Source organism: Macaca fascicularis, chromosome 4 (assembly GCF_037993035.2).
Source record: "Macaca fascicularis isolate 582-1 chromosome 4, T2T-MFA8v1.1".
NCBI lineage: Eukaryota > Metazoa > Chordata > Mammalia > Primates > Cercopithecidae > Macaca > Macaca fascicularis.
In genome coordinates this window covers 99,326,921-99,351,388 of record NC_088378.1, presented here as the reverse complement: position 1 = coordinate 99,351,388, position 24,468 = coordinate 99,326,921, and the positions used below count along the sequence as shown (strand labels likewise).

The window sequence follows — 24,468 nt, the reverse complement described above, 5'->3', positions numbered from 1 at the left end:
ATCCTGTGTCAGGTATTCCTTCATAGCAAGATTGTCATAAAGATACAAAGAGAGATTCCATAATGAGATGCCTAGTTGAAAACAGCCAGAAATAATGTTCTCATGTTGTTTATTATATAAAGTATTTGTTGCTATGTATGTGGTATTGAAACTTCTAAACTAACTCCCTTTAGGTTTGTTCATTTTGAGACAGAGTCTCACTCTGTTGCACAGGCTGGAGTGCAGTGGCATGATCTTGACTTACTGCAACCTCTGCCTCTTGGGTTGAAGCAATTCTGCCTCAGCCTCCCGAGTAGCTGGGATTACAGGCTTGCACCACCATGCCCGGCTAATTTTCATATTTTTAGTAGACACGGGGCTTCGCTGTGTTAAATAGTCTGGTCTTGAACTCCCAACCTCAGGTGATCTACCAGCTGTGGCCTCCCAAAGTGCTGGGATTACAGGCGTGAGCCAATGCCCTTGACCTCTTTTAGTTTTATAGGCATTTTCCAATGATCATTGTTTGTGTAACTGAAAGCTAGATGTCTTTTAACTGATTTATCTTTACTGATTATTTGATGTCACATTGGCGATTTAGCTGAATCTTGATGGATAACAGTATAAAGAGTTTGGTGTTGTTGACAAGAGTAGTATTGATAGCTTACCCCAAGACACATGTATAAGCTATAAGATAGCAGTACTTTTTTTTTTTTTTTTTTTTCCCCCTGATATGGTCTCACTTTGTTGCTTAGGCTGGAGTGCAGTGATGCAAACACAGTTCACTGCAGCCTCAACTTCCTGGGCTCAAGTGATCCTCCCGCCTCAGCCCCCAAGTAGCTGGGACTATAGGCTCGCGCCACCGTGCCTGGCTCATTGTATTTTTTGTAGAGATCGGGTTTCATCATGTTGTCCAGGCTTGTCTCAAACTCCTAAGCTCAAGTGATCTGCCTGCCTCGGCCTCCCAAAGTGCTGGAACTACAGGCTCCAGCCACTGCATCCAGCCCAGAAATTTTCTTAATAAAAAGGATTGTTCAAAGGGCTTTTTTAGTGGCCTCCACTAAATTGTGTATATAACTCCCAGGAGTTTAATTAATAAACAAAAGGAAAAGAATGAATATTGAATATGTGTTTTAAGTCAAGGTACATTTATCTGTAGTTGTTCCTCATCAAAACTGCAGTATCTATATTTAGATATCAGATGCTAAATGTATTTCTCTCTAAATAGAGTTTAGAGAGAAAAAATCAGTTACACAAAGATAGATTCTAAACAATTAAGAATCCTCCCGAACTTTATAAGACAGTATGAAATCTTTCCCTTACCCCTGTTTGCAGTATAAATGAAATTGAGGTTGATTTTCCAAATAATTATTTACAGGAAAATGATAGAATTCACATTTGATACTGTGAGAAGTCAAATAATAGAATTCTAGGGTTGAGATACCTGTGCTACAACCTAAACCATTAAGTCCCATATCTTGGAGGGTGGTATTTGTCAGTACTTTTTCAAAGATCCCCAGGTACTTCCAATCTGCAGTTCAATTACTTATCTTTTTTAAAAATTAAATCTGTGTAAGTAGAAAAACTTTCTTGTCAGGTGTTGAGGAAACTCTTGGTAACCAGAATGTTTTAAAAATTTAGTTTTTGTGTACTAATTTTTAAAATGTATGGTGTCTTGTGGAGGAGTTAAAAAAGTAGAATACTTTCTGGAATGGAGACTTAAGAATTATTTAAAATTATTAAAATGGTACACTTGATACAAAATTTGAAAGTAGAAATTACTGTTGAAACTAATACTGTTGAATCTGATTTTCTGTTTCTGGCCTACTGTATCTAAACCACTCTAAACAGGTCATTCACTTGTTTTATCCTTATCTTAATGAGCTTCTGAGGTGAAGTTTCTGTAACCTCATGTTGTCTCCTGTTTGTCACAAAAATTCTTCATGTCTTACCCAAATTGCTTTGTTTACATTCTATGTTTGGAGATGTAGGTAGGCCATTTGATCATTGATGTGAGTATACACACTCATACACTATCCCCCACGCCCGCCCGTCACACAGTTTAAAGCCTTCTCATTCACGTAGATAGTTTTGTAAGTCTGAATAGCCTAATTTAGATAAAATTTCTTCGTAGTTCAATTAGAAAACTCTCCATTTTGAGTGCTTGTTTAGGTTTTAATATAAAGGAAACATTTTACATGAGGAATCATTGTTTTGCTAACCTTACTGACAAAAAGAAATAGTGATGAGGAAATGACTAAAACCAGTTCAGACAGTATTGAGCATGCAGATTCTACAAGGGTTGAGAACAGACAGGACTAAGAACTCATGTGGAGAAGTCAGCTCTGAAAAGAGTTTTGGATCACCTTCAGGTATAGATGGATGAAGTTACCGATGTGTTTTCAGTTGGAGAGGCAGAGTGTTGAGGAATTTTATACCTGTTGTGTTGTATTTTTCTGTCAGGTGAGCATTAGGCCATCTTGATTTTCAGTAGGCGGGAGATAATATTGGGCCCCGTAATGAAGTGCTGAAGTTTTGAGATAGTATTTGAACTGCGTTGGTGAGCTTTATAATTTTAGTAAATTTACTTATTATTAAAGCATGTTGTTCAATTATCCTGTTCAAATAATTGGATTTTTAAGTGTATTTACTTGACTTTTCAGAAAATGTTTAAATTGATTCTGTGAGGTAGGAAAGTGACTATAGGTTTATCTATATGTGTTTTTGATAGTCAAAAAAGATGAAGTAATTGTCATAATTGTGACATAGAATCCATTAGAAGTGAAATAATATAATTGGTGCAAATACTGTGCTAGTGATAAACTATCAGTGGTGAGAATGAAACAGATTCTTCCCAATTTGAAATTTCATATTCTGGTAGGGCAGGCTGATTACTTGTGAGGATATTTTAAACACTTGATTGAATTTTTCCAAATTTTATATAAAATAATGAGTATCCAATTGTAATCAATAGTAAATAAAAACTGGAATGTTTGACTTAACACTGAACTCTGCCGCTGAGCCACTGTGGAGAAACTAAGGTTCGGAATGGCAGCCACATAGAGAAGATTTTAGGAAACTGGAATTGAGTACATTGAAATAAATAAGACTAATGAGGTGATTCAGACATGTTTCAAATGCAGAAGGTAGTGCTCATGTACCAATCAGTAGTTTTTGGTGAGAACAGTAGAAGGCTTGATCTTCAACTGCACTCTGAGGGATTTTAGACTAGTTTGTTAGTTTATTCATTGAAAGTTGTGCCAGGATTGAGAGATGGATTTGTGAGCAGTACAGACACAGTTCCACCATCATCAAGCTTATGTTCCAGTAGGGAGATGGACATTAAACAACATTTTATCATATGGCTGTGCTTCAGTGAAGAATTTCTGTGGGTGCTATGAGACCGTATTAGAGAGAAAAGATGTGAGAAAGAGCAGTGTAAGATGGTGGCAAAACATTAGGATGGGTGACGGATCTCTGTGAATTAATCAGGCCTCTTTAAAAATCCACCCTTCCCAAACTTCAAAATCAATTCATTTGTTCATTATTGAAAATCCACAAAACCAAAATGAAGCGAATAAGAATCTTTGATACTTCTATTACATAGAGATAATCACTTGTTTTTTAGAAGGCCTTAAAAATTAAATGCATTTTCATCTTTATAAGGTGACTGGGAAATTTCATTTCTAGACCTGGAATTTATGGTTGTTGTTTCTCTGACTAATGCTGCTGTATAAAGAAGAGTAATTGGCCGGGCGCGGTGGCTCAAGCCTGTAATCCCAGCACTTTGGGAGGCCGAGACGGGCGGATCACGAGGTCAGGAGTTCGAGACCATCCTGGCTAACACGGTGAAACCCCGTCTCTACTAAAAAATACAAAAAACTAGCCGGGCGAGGTGGTGGGCGCCTGTAGTCCCGGCTACTCGGGAGGCTGAGGCAGGAGAATGGCGTAAAAACCCGGGAGGCAGAGCTTGCAGTGAGCTGAGATCCGGCCACTGCACTCCAGCCTGGGCGACACAGCGAGACTCCGTCTCAAAAAAAAAAAAAAAAAAAAGAAGAGTAATTATAATGATACTACTGTAACACCTTGCTATAGCCCCACTTAATAATTGCTTGATGAAGTATGTAAATGAATGTTCATTCATAGTCCAAAGCAAATAGTTTTTTGAGATGTTAAATATAACAGGTAATATAAATGCTTTTTTACACAATAAAATGGTAATGAATTTATTTTTACATAATAAAATGGTATATATTTATTTTTCTAGGTGAATATAATTTAACAGCATGATAGTTAATATTTTTCTACCAAATAGGGTTAATGATTTTTATTATAGCCCTGTACAAATTTAAATAATTGATAGACCTCCCATAATCCAGTAGTTTGAATAAAGTTATCTTTATTTTTGACATGTTCTTTTCATGAATTTCTGTGTCTTTCTACCACTAAATTGCTGATATTCATTTACTTTCCACTGGATCTTTTTTGCTACCATTAGTGAATGAATGCAATTCAATGTTTTATGTGACCATTTAGCCCTTTAAATATTGAAATACACTAAAGCAACAGGGGTATTTTTACTTTTCATGTAACAATTGTCTTCTTACCTTTAAAAAAGTAGCTTCTTAAATAATAGTTGACATTTTATGGTATATTTGTTAGAGATTTTCCTTATTGAGGAAAATCAAGGGATTGAAGTCTTCCCCTTTGCTTTATTTTTAATCTCTTCCCCCTACTTTTATGAAGTGGTGCTTAAAACTGGGGGAGTTTATTGAGAAATTATTATGACTATTTTTTTTTTTTTTTTTTGACGGAGTTTTACTCTGTCACCCAGGCTGGAGTGCAATGGCACGGTCTCGGCTTACTGCAACCTCTTGTCTCCTGGGTTCAAGTGATTTTCCTGCCTCAGCTTCCGGAGTAAGTGGCATTGCAGGCACACGCCACCACACCTGGCTAATTTTTGTATTTTTAGTAGAGATGGGGTTTCACCACGTTGGCTAGGGTTGTCTGAACTCCTGACCTCAGATGATCTGCCCGCCTCAGCCTCCCAAAGTGTTGGGATTATAGGCGAGAGCCACCACGCCCGGTGAGAAATTATTTATGTATACAGGATTATCCTTTGATATTATCATTTATACATTGTAAAGAAGGCGCTGTTTTTGCAGCAGTGCCAATAGTCCCAATAGACCAGTGAGTTCTCTCTATTAAGTATAATCCTCCCGGGACTTGGGATTTGTGGTTGCCATGTTGCCACTGGTGAGGTTAGAGTCTGCATAATAGCTGAGCTGAGCAAATTCTTCCATGGCCCTTAGCAGGCACAGAAGAAATCGTGCAGGTCACCTCTGGGTCAGGAACTCATACAGAAGATAATGCTGCCTTGGCTCCTGGCATGGTGGGTTGGGCTGGCCCTTGTCTCTGGATGCTTCAAATGAGACGCATTGGCAGCTGTCCAAATTGGAAATAAACTTCTCAGGTTCCAGGCCTCCCTTGGCTCTGAGGGCTGTGTACGGGAGACAGCAGCATCTGGGGTGGATGCCTGCTTTACCAAAGATCAGTGTCCAACCTTGAGGGCTGTGCTGCTTACCTCTCGACAGTTGGGGAGCAGATTGCCAAATACAGGTCAGGAGGTGTTATGACCTATAAAAGGGTCTTCTCCTTTTCCAGTTAGGTTGCTCAGGGCTTCAGCTTTATTCAGTTGTTCAATTTTATTTTGTTATTGTTTAACAATTCTGATGTCTAGTTAAAGTTTAGTAATGCGTTGGTTTGAGGGAATATGGTCTGAATCACAAATCCATAGAGCTACCATTATGCAGGAATGGAAAGTGGCTTTTTAATGGAGTTGACTAATCTGTTCCTAATATGAGTAATTAGTGATATTTACAAGGTGGCTTGAATCCTGATAGGCACACTGGTGTTTTTTGTTTTGTTTTCATGGAATGCATAGCGTATCATTTCTTTAAGATTTTATTCTAGTCATCTTTTAATACTCTGTTCAAAATGGAGTTCCTGGGTCCTGATCCTTGTCCTTCACTGCTCCACCGAACACCATTTCTATGCCTACTTTATGTCAGTGCTATAAATATTGCTGTACATTGTGGTGTACTTGTCTTTCTCCTTTTGTAAGTTGTAAATGCTTGATTTTATTCTTGTGTCTTCAGGGCCTAGTATTTTCCCTGTTATAACAGATGCTCCACAAATGTCTATTCGATAAATAATTTTATCCTGTGCACTGTGAATATATTGTCACTTCTTTTAAAAATTGTTTTCTCCAAATATAAATTCTAGGCCATCCCATCAACATAAAATTTCTCAGAGGTGGTAAGATTGGGCTAGTCAAGGACTTAATGAGCCAGGGAACTTATAATATTATTTTTTAAAAAAGAATATTAGCAGCAATGGTTAGAAAGGGTGAAAGCCCCATAAATCTTTTTGAATAACATCTGTTTACATTGTGTTCATTTTAAATTAATCAACTAAAAAGTGAATGCATCCTTTTGCCAACCAGAAATCAAAATAATACAGCGGTTGGCATTCCCCTAGGCCACCACCTGGTGGTTCTTCTCTATTTAGAAACTAAGCACTACTATCATTTTGGTGTGCATATGTCTGTCTTTTACTATTACTTACATTTTTAGTCTTGTAGAAAAGCGCAGTGTGTGTGTGTGTGTGTGTGTGTGTGTGTGTGTGTGTGTTTTGGTAAAGATGGGGTCTTGATATGTTTCCCAGGCTGGTCTCAAATTCCTGGCCTCAAGCATTCCTCCCACCTTGGCCTCCCAAAGTGCTGAAACTCTAGGTCCGAGCCACTGCGCCTGGCCTTGTATGTGTTTTTTTGTTTGTTTTTTTAACATGAAAGATTTTGTATTCCACAAAATGTTTTACAATTCTGATTTTTAATGTAACAATAGCTCATGTTGGAAAATAAAGACCCACCTTACTTTAAAAAATTATTGCATGACTCTGTCCAGATACAGCATAGTTTATGAAACCTTTTTTTTACCGATAGGCCTTCAGATCGTTTGTGGTTTTTCCTCTCTTAACAGTGCTTCAGCAGATGTCCTTGGTGTGTACTAAGAAATGCTGGTTCAGAGGATTTACCAGTTTATAGTCTCAAAGTGAGGACACTCAATGTGACAGGGTTTTAATTTTCGTAACTATGATGGATGAGAAAAGTATCTCATTGTTAAATATATTAATATCTTTCCTAAGGGTAAATATCAGAATTTACGCTTGTGTCTTCAGGGCCTAGTACTCCCAAGCTCAAGTGATAAAGATGGATAAAATGTGGTTTTCTGGCATAATTCTTTACACAAATGTGACTGGCTGTTTGAAACACAGACTTTGTGTTTAAAAGATTTTTTAAAAAGTTGAGTTTGTGATTTCTTTCTTTTTTTTTTTTTTTTCTTTTCTTTCTTTCTTTTTTTTGAAACAGGGTCTCACTGTGTCACCTGGACTGGAGTGCAGTGGCACAATTTCAGTTCACTGCAACTTCGACTTCCTGGGCTCAGATGATCCTGCCACCTCAGTCTTCCCAGTAGCTGGGACTACAGGTGTGTGCCACCACACCCAGCTAATTTTTGCATTATTATTTTTTTTTTGTGGAGACGAGGTTTCGCCATGTTGCCCGGGCTGGTCTCAAACTTCTGGGCTCAAGCAATCTGCCCACCGTGGCCTCCCAAACTGCTAGAATTACAAGTACGAACCACTGCACCCAGCCAAGTTTGTGATTTTATGTGAAGAAACACTTACTCCCTCCCCCCAATTCATTTTAGTTTAGCTTTATTTGACTTATAATACAAAGAAAAAAGTGTTCTTTGTTCTTCAGTTTCCAGAATGAAATTATTTGAAGGCCAAGACCTTGGGAGACAGTTTCAAACTTGAAGAAAACACAAGTTTGTTTAGTACAGCATAGAATCAAGACACTTATTATATTCTGATTTAGAGAAATGGATATTTTGGTTGTTAGTTACTTATAATGGCCAAGGTATAAGACACCTTACAAATACTGTACAATATGGTATTTTTTTTTATTTAAAAATTGAGACAGAGTCTTGCTATATTGTCCAAGCTGATCTTAAACTCCTGGGCTTGAGTGATCATCCTGTTCCACCCTCCTGAGTAGCTGGATTACAGACGTGCATCACCACACCCAGTGAATATAGTATATTGTCTTCGGTATTTTATGGTTTCTTAAGAATTTTGCAGTAAGTCAACAGTTTTGTTTAATTGCTTTATGGTATTTCATTTATATGTCTTGTACTGGCTTAGTGAATATAAGTAAAATAAATAATTCTAAAAAGTTTTTGGCCAGGCGCGGCGGCTCACGCCTGTAATCCCAGCACTTTGGAAGGCCGAGGCGGGGGGATCATGAGGTCAGGAGATCACCTGGCTATCACGGTGAAACCCCGTCTCTATTAAAAAATACAAAAAAAAATTAGCTGGGCGTGATGGCGGGCACTTGTAGTCCCAGCTACTGGGGAGGCTGAGGCAGGAGAATGGCTTGAACCCGGGAGGCGGAGCTTGCTGTGAGCTGTGTTCATGCCACTGCACTCCAGCCTGGGTGACGGAACAAGACTCCGTTTAAAAAAAAAAAAAAATTCTGCCTTTTTCTAATTTCCTGAAGAGGAACAAAAGGCATTGGAAGTGAACCAGAATATAAGCTAATTATTATTATCCTAATTACTTCTTTTGCCATTTGAGTTTGTTTGCTAATGAAATTCTCTTTTTTTCTTTTTTTTAAATATTTAATTAAAAAAAAAAAAATAGAGGCCAGCTGTGGTGGCTCACGCCTGTAATCCCAGTATTTTGAGAGGCTGAGACAGGAGAATCCTTTGAGCCCAGGAGTTCAAGACCAGCCTGGGCAACATAAATCCTATCTCTACAAAAATAAAAATAAAAAATCAGCCGGGTATAGTGGCGCATGCCTGTAGTCCTAGCTCCTTGGGAGGCCGAGGTGGGAAGATTGCTTGAGCCCAGGAGGTTGAGGCTGCAGTGAACCATGATCCTGCCACTGCATTCCAGGCTGGGTGACAGAGTGAGACTTTGTCTCCAAAAAAAAAAAAGAAAAAAGAGATAGGGTTTGGCTACATTGTTCAGTCTGATCTCCAGCTCATGACCTCAAGTGATCCTTCCATCTTAGCTTCCCTAAGTGCTGGGATTACAGGCATTTGCCACTGTGCCTGGTGTAAATTCTTAATGAAAAATGAGGCGGGCTTAGTGGAGTTTGAGAACAGCCTGGCCAACATGGTGAAACCCATCTCCATTAAAAATGCAAAAATTAGCCAGGTGTGGTGGCGTGTGCCTGTCGTCCCAGCTACTTGGGAGGCTGAGGCAGGAGAATCGCTTGAACCCAGGAAGCGGAAGTTGTAGTGAGCCAAGATTGCACCACTGCATTCCAGTCTAGGTGACAGAGTGAGATTCCGTCTAAAAAAAAAAAAAAAAAATTCTTAATAAAAATTGCTGTTTAAAAAAATGCATTTTAAGACACCATATTTGTTTTAATTGACTGAGTTGTCTTTCATTTTTGATACTTTATTGTAAAGTGTCATTTTCACTTCAGGAACTATATATTGTGTTCATTAACTTTAGTGTTTTCTTTTTTTAAATTCTTTTTCTAGGGCTGTTTGAAAAGAAAAGTAGAAAGAAAAAGATTTTATGCTTTAGTCATTTCATATGGTAAATATTACAGATCTCTTGTTTCTGCCTTGACTATTTGTTTAGTTTACAATGCTAAATGACTTACCTTTTTCTTAACCAGTTTGTTGCTCTAGCTTGTTACACTTTTCATTCTTGCTCTGTTATCCCATCTCTAGATTCAAGTTTCCTTTCTCTTCTTTCTCTTTTCCCTTTTAAGCCTGTTTTTATGTGTCCTGGTTTTCTTGCCTCGTATCTGTTATTGCTGTGTGTACTCTCTCTTAAGCTGGAAACAAATTCTCTGTTTGGCCAAGGATTCTGGATTCTGATTGTCTTCATGGACCTCTTTGAAATCTACTTGTTGCAAAATAATTGGGTAATGGGGGCTGGAGGTCTAGAAAAAAAATGGGTAGTGGCAAAGATCATTATTAAAGTAGCACACTTTAAATATGTGATGTGGCCAGGCGTGGTGGCTCATGCCTGTAATCCCAGCACTTTGGGAGGCTGAGGGGGGCGGATCATTTGAGGTCAGGAGTTGGAGACCAGCCTGGCCAACATGGCAAAAACCCTGTCTCTACTAAAAAATACAAAAATTACCTGGGTGTGGTGGTGCACGCCTGTAATCCCAGCTACTTGGGAGGCCGAGGCAGAAGAATCACTGTAACCCAGGAGGCGGAGATTGCAGTGAGTCGAGATCGTGCCATTGTGCTCCAGCCTGGGTGACAGAGCGAGACTGTATTTCAAAAATAAATAAAATAAAATAAATAAATACGTGATGTGAAAATGTTTCTTAATATTAATTTTTTTTGTTCTTTATAGAGACAATGTCAGGTATATGCTGGATTTGAAGTTTTTTGAAGATAAACGAATAATGATATACATCTGTTCTCCCAGAAACTTTAATCTTCTCTGAAACTTTGTTTGTTCCAGGTTTTAACTGAACATAGAGCTATGTTTAGCCATTTGAGTTAAAGAGGGCATTTACTACTCATCCCTTCAATCAACAAATATTTAATAATTCCCTATATATGATATACTATGTTAGATACTGGCTGCTTATGAATAAGCAGTATGTAATTCTGGTCCTTAAACTCTAAGGAGAGATTAAACTTTCTGTTTTTTAGAGAGAGAGTCTTGCTCTGTCACCCAGGCTGGAGTGCAGTGGCTTGATCTCAGTTCACTGCAACCTCCGCCTCCCAGGTTCAGTGATTCTCCTGCCCCAGCCTCCCGAGTAGAGTAGCTGGGACTATAGGCGTGCACCACCATGCCTGGCTAATTTTTGTATTTTTAGTAGAGACAGGGTTTCACCATGTTGGCCAGGTTGGTCTCAAACTCCTGACCTCAAATGATCTGCCTACCTCAGCCTCCCAAAGTGCTGGGATTACAGGCATAAGCCACCATGCCCAGCCGAGAATGAAATTTAATAACAAAATTGAACCTTGGGCTATGTCTAAAAGGTCAGTAAAATTGATTATTTTGACAATAAAGTAGAAAACAAAGCAGAGAGAGACTAATGCTATGTAAAGTTAAAAGTAGGTTCATAGAAAGGGGTACCTAATCCTGAGAAGGGTTAGGGTGAATGACTTCAGGGAGGAGGAGAGATTTGCTTAATTTTTGAAGCAGAGAGTAGAAATAAAATACAGGAAGAATAGGGGAGAGGTCTTTCTGGTAGGAGTGCAAATTGTGTGCATGGAATGGTGACTCTTCAGTGGTGTTTGTGCACAGCATACATGCTACGTGTAGAGGATACCCTTGGAGAATTTGACCCATTCTGTAACAGTGAGAGGGATATTGTTTGAGTGCCTCCATCTCCAGCATGGAGTTGACACGTTGATCTCTGCTGGGGATAACTCAGCTTTCCAGGTTTTCAAGGTTGTGTGTGTTTCCTCCAGTGTTTTGGAGAAACTTTTTCTATTCAAGATAAGATAAGACAAAGGGGGCTCGGCAGGTGGCTCATGCTTGTAATCCCAGCACTTTGGGAGGCCGAGGCAGGCAGATCACAAGGTCAGGAGTTTAGAGACCGGCCTGGCCAATATGGTGAAACCCTGTCTCTACTAAAAATACAAAAATTAGCTGGGTGTGGTGGGTACCTGTAGTCCCAACTATTCCGGCAGCTGAGGCAGAAGAATCACTTGAACCTGGGAGGCGGAGCTTGCAGTGAGCTGAGGTCGTGCCACTGCACTCCAGCCTGGGCAACAGAGTGAGACTCCGTTTCAAAAAAAAAAAAAAAGGTAAGACAAAGGGATGGGGGAGTAGCGTGTCACCTAAACCACACGTGGATAGATACCTAAACCACACGTGGATAGATGAGGACTGGTGCTGGAGTTCAGAATGAAACTAATTATTCTGAGTAACCTTACTCTAAATATTATAGTGAGGTGAGTCATATAAAGTATGGGCAGGAAATTGAGATGACTTTGGGATGGGTTGCACAGTTCTTTGGCTTAATGAAATTTTCAAAAAACATTTTCCTTTGCATTTTGAATCTGACCTTGTGCTGGGGATTTTGTTTGAAGTTAGTGATAGACTGAAATGCAATTACTATTCATTACCTTAATACACATTAATTACCTTAATGTGTATCAGTTTAAAATAGTTTTATATTGTCATAGATTTTGTGGATTTATCTTGGTTTCTTATACCAAGATAAATTCACCTTATACCGTCTTAAACCTTCTCTTACCCTTATATTCAAGATTCTTATTGCTGCTGCTTCCACAGAATTTTTTTTTTAATTCTTTTTTTTTGGAGGGGACAGGGCAGCATGACTGTATTTTTTTTTGTTTGTTTTTTAATTATTTACAGCTGGTTAAAAGGAAAACTGGAAAGAAAAAGGTTCATACTTGAGTCATTTCATGTGGTGATTATTACAGATCTCTAATTTCTTCCTTGCCTGCTATTCATTTAGTTTTCGGTGCTGAATGTCTTACCGTTCTCTTAACCAGTTTGTTGCTCTGTTTGTTACACTTTTCATTGTTGCTCTGTTATCCCATCTCTAGATTCAAGTTTCCTTTCTCTTCTTTCTCTTTTCCCTTTTTAGCCTGTTTTCATGTGTCCTTGTTTTCTTGCCCTTTATCTATTATTGCTGTGCATACTATCTCTTAAGCTGAAAACAAATTCTGTCTGGCCAAGGGTTCTGACTGTCTTTGTGGAGGGACCTCTCTGAAATTTACTTGTTGCAAATTTAGCTTTTCACAAAAGAACAAGTGATAGTCCTTGATAATCCTCAGTTAGCTAGTTAGCTTTTTTTTTTTTTTTTTTTTTTGAGAAGACAAGGTCTTGCTTTGTCATCCAGGCTGGAGTGCAGTGGCATGATCGCAGCTCACTGCAGCCTTGATCTCCTAGACTCAAGTGATCCCCCCACCTCAGTCTCTGGAGTAGCTGGGACTACAGGCATGCGCCACCACGCCCAGCTAATTTTTAATTTTTTTTTTTAAAGATGGGGTCTTGCTATGTTGCCCAAGCTGGTCTTGAACTCCTGGGCTCAAGCGATCCTCTTCCCTTGCCCTCCCAAAGTTCTGGGATTACAGGTATTAACCACCTAGCCTGGCCTCCCAGAGAGATTTTTAGTCTTTCTTTCCTCAGAGTGCCTCTAGTTTTCTCCTAAAGTTTTAATTTCTCTATCCTTTGGAAAATAGCCTATAGGTACAAGGTCTTGTTTTGATTTTGAATGGGGAATTTTGCCTGAGTCACTTGGTTGGGTTCACTGAACCGGTAACCTAACTTGTGGAAATTAGGACGTTGAAGTAGACTTGTTAAGTGGGACTTTCAGCATTTCTCCCTTTTTCTCTTCTGGTATTTTGGTGATGGCTCACAGGGTAGAGGTCTTTATTTTAATAATGAAATATTTTCCAGAAGGGATAGTTTCCACCTCTGAGATGGCATTTGATACCTTTTTTTTTTTTTGCCATTTAAAATATCCTACTTGCTTCAGTAGTGCTGACACATACCATCATTAGTAAGGGCCTTGGGCTGTGTCTAAAAGGTCAATAACATTGATTATTTTGACAATTAAGTCAAGGTTCCTCTATTAATGCCTAGGATTAATGCCTATCATTTTGATGATCATTTAGTGTTTGCAGGCATTGTGAAACAGTTGGAAATTTATCATTTAGACCACAATTTATTTGTGAATTTTTTAAGGTGAGGGGAGCAAAAAGGTAGGCTGTGTATTAGGAAGAGGTCAGATTTCTGCCTTATGGTTGATGGGATGAGGAAAGAAGTTTGAATATAGTTCTTGTTTATCAGAGTTTGCCTTAAGGGAGATCATGGTGGAAGGACTTTTTAATTATTATTTATTTATGTATTTATTTATTTTTGAGACAGAGTCTCACTCTGTCACCTAGGCTGGAGTGTGGTGGCGCCATCTCTGCTCACTACAACCTGTGCCTCCCGGGTTCAAGTGATTCTCCTGCCTCAGCCTCCCGAATCACAGGCGCGTGCCACCGTGACCGGCTAATTTTTTGTATTTTTAGTAGAGAACGGGGTTTCACCATGTTAGCCAGGATGGTCTCCATCTCCTGACATCGTGATCCGCCCACCTCGGGCTCCCAAAGTGCTGGGATTACAGGTGTGAGCCACCGCTCCCAACCAAGACTTTTTATATGAGTGGCGTGAGAGATCCTGAATGGGGGAGACTTTATTTGAGGGGCTGGGAATTGGGAGGAAAGCTTGAAAAAAAATAGGATTGAACACAGAGAATGGAGGTGAAGTTGAAAGCCAGAATTAGGAGTGTAATAGAATCAGGCTGGGGAAAGCCTGCATTCCATAGGATGTGGCAGTATAGAGAAGAGCAAAGTGAAAGAGAAGTTTGCTGGGGGCGGTGGCGCATGCCTGTAATCCCAGCACTTTGGGAGGCCGAGGCGGGCAGATCACGAGATCAGGAGATCGAGACCATCCTGGCTAACACGGTGAAACCCCATCTCTACCAAAAAAATACAAAAACAAAATTAGTTGGGCGTGGTGGCGGTCACCTGTAGTCCCAGTTACTCGGGAGGCTGAGGCAGGAGAATGGCGTGAACCCAGGAGACGGAGCTTGCAGCAAGCCAAGCTCATGCCACTGCATTCCAGCCTGGGCGACAAAGCGAGACTCCGTCTTAAAAAAAAAAAAAGCAAAGAAAAAGATTCCTCTGTGGAGCAGAGGAATAAAGTATCAGCTGAAGATTGAGGGGTGTAGCTTTAGTTTGAAACTTTGTTGGAAACTGAAAGTGATTTGTGGTTTACTTTGTTAATCCTTGGAATTGGGGGGGCGCAGGGTAATGATGTATGTAGTTACTTTATAATTCATTATGCTTTTAGTATTCAGTGCGCACTTTTATTTGTTCTCCAAATGTGGATTTATATAGTGTTTTTAATTAAGTAAATGTAAATTTTCATTTATTCATCTAGTCATTTATTCAGGGGATATTTTATCGAGCATCAACTATATGTCAGGCTCTTACAATTCAGGAAAAGGGAGAGAGAGGGATGTATATTAATTGCTGTCAGTTCTATTGCTGGGCAAACAGAGGAATGAATTCAGTATAATGTACAAGTTACATTGGTTTTATATGTAGCTTTTCCCAGGCTAATCTTTTGAAGCACAGAGTAGCAAGCTTTCTTCTATTTAGAAAGAAAGTCATAAGAATAGCTGGAAATTGTGCTGAAATATATTCTTTTGGAGGAAGAAGTATAGTGTAGTAATTAAGAATACAAGTTCTTAATTTGTCAAATTTATACAAAGGTTCCTTTGTGATTAATGTTGCTTTGGATCCTGGTTTTTTGTTTTGTTTTGTGTTTTGGTCTTTTTTTTTTTTTTTTTTTTTGAGACTGGGTATCACTGTGTTGTCCACAGTAGACTGCAGTGACTATTCACAGGCTTGACTGCAGCCTGGAAATCCTGGGCTCAAGCAATCCTCCCGTGGAGCTGGGAATATAGGCACGTGCTACCACTGCCTGGCTTTTGGGTTCTGTGTTAATTTTTTTTTCCTGTTGTGAGGTCATGAAGATGATCTCCTATACAAACTTATAGAAGCTTTATTGTTTGCTTTTCACATGTAATTTATGACCCACCTATGTATAATTTTTGTATATGATGTGCAGTAGGACTCAAATTTTATTTTTTACCCCCAAGTGGATATCCAGTTGTCTCTGTAGCATTTATGGAAGAGTTCGTCTTTCCCCATTATCTGCATTGCCTACTTTTGTTGTAAACTAAATCCACTAAATATTTATATGTTTATTTTTTAAATTAAAACACTTTTTTTTTTTTTTTTTTGAGATGGAGTCTTGCTCTGTTGCCCAGGCTGGAGTGTAGTGGTGCGATCCTGGCTCATTGCAACCTCCGTCTCCCAGGTTCAAGCGATTCTTCTGCCTCAGCCTCCTGAGTAGCTGAGATTACAGGCACCTGCCACCATGCCCAGCTAAATTTGTGTGTGTGTGTGTGTGTGTGTTTAGTAGAGACAGGGTTTCACCATGTTGGCCGGGCTGGTCTCGAACTCCTGACTTCAGGTGATCTGCCTGCTTTGGCTTCCCAAAGTGCTGAGATTACAGGTTTGAGCTACTGTGCCCAGCCTACATATTTATATATATAAATCTTTGCTCTTTTTCCTTGGTCTGTCTATTCATGCACTGTTACCACACTGTTTTATTGTAGCTTTATAGTAAATCTTTTCTTCCTGTCTAGGTCTTCTTGAAGAATGTCTTGGCTATTCTTGGCCTTTGCATTTCTGCATACGTTTTAGAATAAGCTTGTCAAGTTCCCCGAAGAAAATCTATTGGAATTTTAATCGGGATTGCATTTAACCTGGAGATCATGTTGGAGAGAATTGACATTTTCAGTAGTATTGAGTCTTCTCACCTTAGATCATAGTATGTTGCTTTATTTAGGTCTTTGTTAATTTAATAATGTTTTATAGTTTCTTTGTAGTATTCTTATATATTTTTTCTTATTTTTATTTTGCTCTTAATTTCATATTTCCAGAAGGGCTGCAAGGGCGGTACTGTACAATGAATTCCTGCATACCTTTTACCCAGATTTCTCAGATGAACCCCTTACCACATTTTCTTTATCTTTTTCTCTTTCTCTGTACATATACATACATATATACATGTCTTGAACAAGTATTTTTCTGAACTTTTTGACTATAAGTTGACATGCTGCCCCTTTACCCCTAAATACTTCAGTGTGTATTTCTTGATAGCAGAATCATTATCTCACCTGACCATAGGTAACAGTTATCACTACTATAATTTAAAATCTGCAGACCGTATTCGGAGTTCACAGGTTGTCTGAAGCATGTCATTCATAGCAAAGATAAGTCCCAGATTATGCATTGCATTCACTTGTTATGTACTTTAGTCTCGTGTCATCTGGAATAGTTATTTATCTTTCTTTGTGTTTCACGACCTTAAAATTTTTGAAGAGTTCAGCCCATTTATTTTGTAAAGATGCCTATTCAATTACATGGTGCTACACACCCATTAGAAAGGCTAAAATTTTTTACACTTACACTACTAAATGCTAGCAAGGATGTAGAACAATTGAAACTCTCATATGCTGCTTACCGTACTACTGGGAATCGTACTCCCAGTATGTCTACACAGGGAGCAATGTCTACACAGAGACTTACGTGTGAATATTTGTAGCAGCTTTATTAATAATTGCCTCAAATTGGAAACAATTCCAGTACCTATCAGCAAATCAACAGATAAGCAAATAACCCCATGCAGTGGAAAACTACTCAGCAGTAAATAGAAGCCAACTACTGATAGCCACAACAGCATGGATGAATCTCACAAGCATTATGCTAAGTGAAAGACACCAGAACTCAGGAATACATGATTCCATACATATGAAATTCTAGAACGGGCAAAACTAATCTCCATAATAACAGAAATCAGATAAGTGGTGGCCAGGAGCTAAGAAAGGCAAATGAAATTGACTACAAAGGGAGCATGACGGAACTTTTTGGAGGAATGGAACTATTCTATATCTTTTTTTTTTTTGGAAACAGTCTTGCTCTGTTTCCCAGGCTGGAGTGCAGTTGCAGAGTCATGGCTCACTGCAGCCTTAACCTTCTGGGCTCAAGTGATCCTCCCACTTCAGCTTCCTGAGTAGCTGGGACTACAGGTATGCACCACCATACCCAGCTAATTTTAAGGTTTTTTGTAGAGATAGGAGTCTCACTATGTTGCCCAGGATTGTCTTGAACTCCTGGGCTCAAGTGATTCTCCTACCTTGGCCTCCCAAACTTGTGAGATTACAGTTTGAGCCACCATGCCTGGCCTATTTTGTATCTTGAACTGTACTCCTAAGAAGTTGAATTTTACTGTATGTAAATTATACCTCAATAAGTGTGACTTTAAAAAATCATTAGAATTTGGCACATTAACGGTGCGAAAGTTTCCAGCCTGGGAAACATGGCGAAAAAAATACAAAAGATTAGCTGGGTGTGGTGGTGGGTGCTTGTGGTCCCAGCTACTTGGAAGGCTGAGGTGGGAGTATTGCTCGAGGCTGGGAAGCGGAGGCTGCAGTGAGCCCAGATTGTGCTGCTGCACTCTGACCTGGGTGACAGAGTGAGACCTCCTCTCAAACAAAAAACTTGACAACAACAAAACAGTGCAGAAGTTTGATAAAATTCGGCAGGCAATTGTGATTTTAAAAACCTTTGAGCTTATATACAGCAAAATGGACGCAAATAGTAATATTAATTACTCTACCATTTTCTTTTGGAAAAATATTGGGTAAATAAAATATGTAAGTAAAGTTGAATTCACATTTTATGGCATAAATATGTAGGACTAAAAATTCGGTTTTGATGCCTATTTGAATATTTCTGGAGTATCTAGGATATAGTTAGTTCAGCAAGTTGTCTGTGGTGCACTCTAAACCCCTTGGTGCATGCAACATTTATAGAGGGTTTACTATGTCCTTGGCTTGAGGGATAGATGCATACATGAATCAGATATCCCCACCATCAGGATGCTTCAGTTTAGTGGGAAGAACGTAAGTAAATACAAGCAATATCATTTTTTTCAGGATCTGGTGGAAGAATGTGTGGGGGACACAGTGGGAATAAAGGTGAGAAAGGCTGGTGGGTGGAGATTGGGCTGAGGCAGGAGAAGCTCAGGGAAAGGTGATGCCAGAACGTGGTTCTGGAATGACTGTTTGTTTGTTGGTTTGTTTTGAGATGGAGTCTTGCTCAGTTGTGCAGCCTGGAGTTCAGTGGCACGATCTTGGCTCACTGCAACTTCTGCCTCCCAGGTTCAAGTGATTGTTATGCCTCAGCCTCCCGAGTAGCTGGGACTACAGGCACCTGCCACCACACCCAGCTAATTTTTGTATTTTTAGTAGAGAAGGGGTTTCACCATGTTGGCCAGGCTGGTCTTGAACTCTTGACCTCAAGTGGTCCTCCAGCCTTGACCTCCCAAAGTGTTAGGATTACAGGCATGAACCACTGCCTCCAGCTTGGAATGATTTTGTCAGAAGAAGCCATTTGAGCTAAAGCGTAGAGATGGGATAAACCTGGAATACTTGGAGGAACTTGGAGCAGTTGAGAGGGCTGGAGAGTGTGGACCTGAGGAAGGAGGTGGGAGAAAGGAATTAAGGAAAGAAAGAAGCATTTGTCATGCTATTAAACAAATTTTTCGAAAAGCAAAGGCAACATGATATTCCTTCATATGCAGTGTAACCCCTTCACCAAACCCAAAAATGAACATTATTTGGTATGCTGCAAGTAGGTTTTACTGATGAAATGAAGGGAGATGCTGAGTAGTCTCTGGGCTCACTTGCTATTTAGATGTCTAGTTTCAGGTTACCAACCTCAGAGTACTTTCTACCTTTCAAATTTAGGTCTTCAATTCATTACAGTACCAAGTTTCATTGAATCTAAAATACCATGAATTCTAAGGTACACACTTAATATTTTATATACTGCTAAGAAAGAAGAAAGTCACTGCCAATTAAGTAACGACACATCATCAAATGCTAAATACATCTTAATTTTAAACATGTTAATGTGTGAAAAAGTGCCTATTGGAGATATATGGTCTTTCATTTAATCCTCATAACAGGTTTCATGTACATATTATCCACTGTATGTCATAGCTTCTCATGGTAATTCTTACTGAATAATCAAACCTGTGGTTGTTCACTCTTCAAATGCCCAATTATACTGTATTGTAATTTAGTTAATTACCTTTTATTGTTAAATATTTATTTCCAAGTTTTTTTCTTTGTTTTGTTTTTTACCTGCCCCTCCCTCTCCTCCTCTTTTTTTTGTTAACTGCCACTTCGGAGAATATAAGCTTTTTTAAAATTAATTTTTATTTATAATTGACACATAATTGTACATATTTATGGGGTACAATGTGATATTTCAATGCTTGTATATGTAGTATAATGATCAAAGTATATTTATTACTTTAAACATTTGTCATTTCTTTGTGGTAACAACGTTCAAAATCTCTTTTAGCTATCTTGAAATAAACCCTACATTATTATTTGCTGTATTCACCCTACTGTGTTAACAGAATACCAGAATTTATTCTTCCTAACTGTAACTTCGTACCCATTGAACAACCTCCTGATCCTCCGCCTGTCCTCCACCCCCTTTCGTTGGTAATCACTATTCTACTCTCTACTTTTATGAAATCAACTTTTTTAGGTTCCATGTATGAGTGAGTTCTTACAGTGTTTGTGTTTCTGTGCCTGGCTTATTTTACTTAACATAATGTCTTGTCTTCTAGGTCCATCTTTGTTGCTGCAAATGACAGGATTTCATTCTGCTTTGCGGTGGAATACTTACTATTTACCTGTAGATGGGCATTTAGGTTGATACTGAGTCTTGTATACATAAACTTTTGATTATTTTCTTAAGGATAGATGCCTGGAAGTGAAAATACTGGATCAAAAAGTCTAAACTTTCTTATGACTCTTAATATACATGCATATGGTCATGTTACTTTTCAAAGCTACTATACCAATTTAAGTTGTTTACAGTACTTAAATGTGTAAGTTCCACCTTCATTAGCAGAGTATCACAATAAAATTTTTTTCTAATTCTGCAGGCAGAAATAGTATCTCTTTTTTTTTTTTTTTTTTTGAGATGGAGTCTTGCTCTGTTGCCCAGGCTGGAATGCAGTGGCATGATCTCAGCTCACTGCAACCTCTGCCTTCTGGGTTCAAGTGGTTCTCCTGCCTCAGCCTCCCAAGTAGCTAGGATTACAGGCGTGTGCCATCATGTCTGGCTAATTTTTAAATTTTTAGTAGAGATGGGGTTTCACCATGTTGGCCAGGCTAGTTTTGAACTCCTGACCTCGAGTGATCCTCCTGCCTCGGCCTCCCAAAGTGTTGGGATTACAGGCGTCAGCCACTGCGCCTGGCTAGAAATAGTGTCTCATTTTTTGGACCATGTCAAAAGAATGGTGACATCTCATTTAAATATATATTTTTGGGATTACTGATTAGATTGAACATTTGATCACATTAGTTTTTGTAGGAGATAGTTGGTGTATAAGTTTCTGGCATTTTTTTGTGATTATAGGTAAATTATAAATTAAGAACAGATGTGATTATGAAGATGTAATGACATTTTTAATTGTGAGATTTATTTTTTCCCTCATAGTAATGTAATAGTTGTGTATATATATATATATTTTTTGAGACGGAGTTTCACTGTGTCGCCCAGGCTGGAGTTCAGTGGCGTGATGTCGGCTCACTGCAAGCTCCGTCTCCCGGGTTCAGGCCATTCTCCTGCCTCAGCCTCCCGAGTAGGTGGGACTACAGGCACCTGCCACCACGCCCAGCTAATTTTGTTTTTGTATTTTTAGTAGAGATGGGGTTTCACCGTGTTAACCAGGGTGGTCTCGATCTCCTGATCTCGTGATCCACTCAACTTGGCCTCCCAAAGTGTTGGGATTACAGGTGTGAACCACTGTGTCCAGCCTAATAGCTGTATTTTTAATTGTAAAGAATAATTGATGCAATTAGAAAATTTTGGAGTCCTGTGAATTTCTAATTTTGATCTGTTGCTTAGTTGTTGATTTTTAAGGTGAGATTTAATGTTTTAAAGAATTATGATTTAATATGTATAACGTTTCTTGTCTTTTTAATGCTGGGATAAAATTGTCATGATTTCTAACCATTGTAAAGTTGTGGAACTTGATTATCTGAAAATTATTAAAATTATAATCGTATATGCTAAATATTTAATAATACGTGTTATTCCAAGTGGTTAAAAAAATCGAGACTTAAAAGGTAAAACAAAGATTCTGCTGTATTCCTTTTGTCTTAAGTTAATTCCATTAGTAAAAAGTACTCAATCAAGGAGACTTTGACTTTCTTCAGCTGATGTAAGAATGAAAAAAGGTATCTTGATCTTGTGTCGTAAGTATCTGTTTGAATACTTGTGAAGCAGAAGCGTTTGGCATGAACATTTTAAAATTGTTACTATTTATTTGTGAATGTTTTAAAATTGTTTAAATTGAACAATTTAAAATTGGTTACTTTTGAGCTATGCTCATTCTAGCTATTTTAAACTGGCTTTCAGCAATATGTATTACAGTGCATACTTGAATCATTTTTTTGGAACAGAAAATTGGATGTTAAGTAATATTTATTAAAATGCAGAATTTTTCTATGGCAAAATATTTCTACCCATGGGCTCTGATAGAAACAGATTTTTTAAAGAAAGTAGAGGGGTTGGCACAGTTTAGTTGACAGCCAGTTGATGGACAAAGAGGAGCCTTGTCCTAGTGCTCTGTTATGTGGCTATGATGAGTCACTTAAATTTCCTGCCTGTTTTCGGTTTTGGAAGTGAAAACAATAACAATGGTTATGGATTGTTCATATTATAAAAACAGTTAAATTCTGATGTTCTGCCGAAAAATTGGTTCATCAGTCAATTATAATTGCTGTTGCTGCTTGGTTCTAAGTTTTTAAGTTTTAGATTTAGATGGATTTACTTCATGGCTTGATCCAATCCAGCACATTTTAAATGATTGCATTTTATAGATGTTAATTAGTTACCCTGGATGATGAGATGGGGTTATCAGTATCTTGTTAACAAAAGAAGCTGTTAAGTTATTCTCAAGAATATGAGGTGGAGTGTATAGTTATTTTCTACAAAGGGAAAAAAGGGGAATTTGTGCCGTGGAAACTAAAGATCTCATTTATTTTTGTCATTATGCCAAAAAATAACAACAGTGTTTTCTCTCTGGCTTATTCAGAGTGGTAGAGCTTCTTTGAAGTTTCCTATTTCTACCTCCGCTTTTATCAAGCTGTAGAACTCTTCATTTAGAATAAAACGTTCGCAAATATTGAGAAAGTACTTTTTTTTTTTGTGGGGTTGCCACTAGGTGGTGGGTATAATATGTGAGGAACGATCAGCAGTAGTAATCGTTCTGATAGTTTCGGATACTCATATTTATATGTTGTTGTGCTTTTTCTTTATTGTATATATTTGAACGTTTCTGTGAAACTTAGTTTCTTTTCATAATTATTTTATTTATTTTCTTTAGAGACAGGGTCTTTCTCTGTTGCCTGGGCCAGAGTGTAGTGGTGTGATCATAGCTCACTGCAGCCTTGAACTCTTGGGCTCAGGCGATTCACCTGTCTTAGCCTCTCAGACGGTTGGGATTACAGGTATACATCACCATACCCAGCTAAATGTTTTTTAAAAAATTTTTTGTAGAGACAGGATCTCATCATGTTGACCAGGTTGGTCTTGAACTCGTGGCCCCAAGTGATCCTCCCACCTCAGTCTCCCAAAGTGTTGGGATTATATGCATGAGCCACTGTGCATAATGATTTTAAAGTTTCAGAGATCTCAAAAGATGTTACTGTACCCTGGGATTAGTCCTCTTTCCCCTTAGGGAAAATATTTCCAATTTTATAGTGAAAGTTAGAATACAAGTCAGTGACAACATAGTCCACTTACCTGAAATGCATTTTACAGCAAACTTTTAAAGATTAAGTTACAATTCTTATACAAGGCAATTATATTACTAAGGATTGAGGCTTAAAAAATGTTTAAAATGTGCTGGGCGCAGTGGCTCAAGCCTGTAATCCCAGCACTTTGGGAGGCCAAGGCAGGTGGATCACCTGAGGTCAGGAGTTTGAGATCAGTCTGGCCAACACGGTGAAACCTCGTCTCTACTTAAAATACAAAAATTAGCCAGATATAGTGGCAGGCGCCTGTAATCCCAGCTACTTGGGAGGCTGAGGCAGGAGAATCACTTGAACCTGGGAGGTGGAGGTTGCAGTGAGCCGAGATCACACCATTGCACTCCAGCCTGGGTGACAGACTCCTTCTTAAAAAAGAAAAAATTAAAATGAGAAATGTAAAATTGTCAGATTAGTAAACTTTATTAAACATTCCTAAGGCAATGATGAAAATAATTAACACTGAATTATTCTATAAAGATGTTTTTCCTTGTTAAACATTGTACTTCTTGATAAACATGGAGAATGTCTATGTACATTTATATCTTCTTTTCTTCTGAAACATCATTAGAATGATAGTGTAGGAATTAAAAAAAAAGTTCTATAGTTGGGAACATCCCTACCAACAAGTTAGATGGGCCTACTTACTCTAGAATGAAGTCATAGGTCTCCATGTACTTACATAGAGCTGCTAGTTAGCTACTTAGTGACTTTCTAAAGATGAATGGAAAGTAAGTTGAGAAAAGCCTTTCCACGAAAAAGAAAAAAGCAATAGAAGGAAAAAAGCAGCCAAAAGGAATCAGAGACAATGGAGAGAAAATAAAAATGTGACTGCAGAAATAAAATTTTCTGTAGAAGGGTTAGAAAGTCAAGTGGAGGACATTCCCAAGACGGTGGAATAAAGGGGTAAAGACATAGGTAATAGAAGAGAAAAGAGG

The 24,468-nt window shown here is 38.5% G+C and overlaps 1 protein-coding gene across 11 annotated transcripts in view; it reads left to right on the top strand.

Moving 5' to 3' along the window:
• The window catches only part of MYO6 (myosin VI), a 165,700-nt gene that overhangs the window by 21,536 nt on the left and 119,696 nt on the right, over positions 1–24,468 (top strand). The window contains exon 1 of one of the 11 annotated variants that reach the window (XM_065543805.2): positions 5,466–9,648. The exons of the other annotated variants lie outside the window; for them this stretch is intronic. The gene's annotated coding sequence lies outside the window, so the exon portion shown is untranslated. Of the gene's footprint in view, positions 1–5,465; positions 9,649–24,468 lie in introns of those variants that run through there. 11 annotated transcript variants of the gene reach the window in all.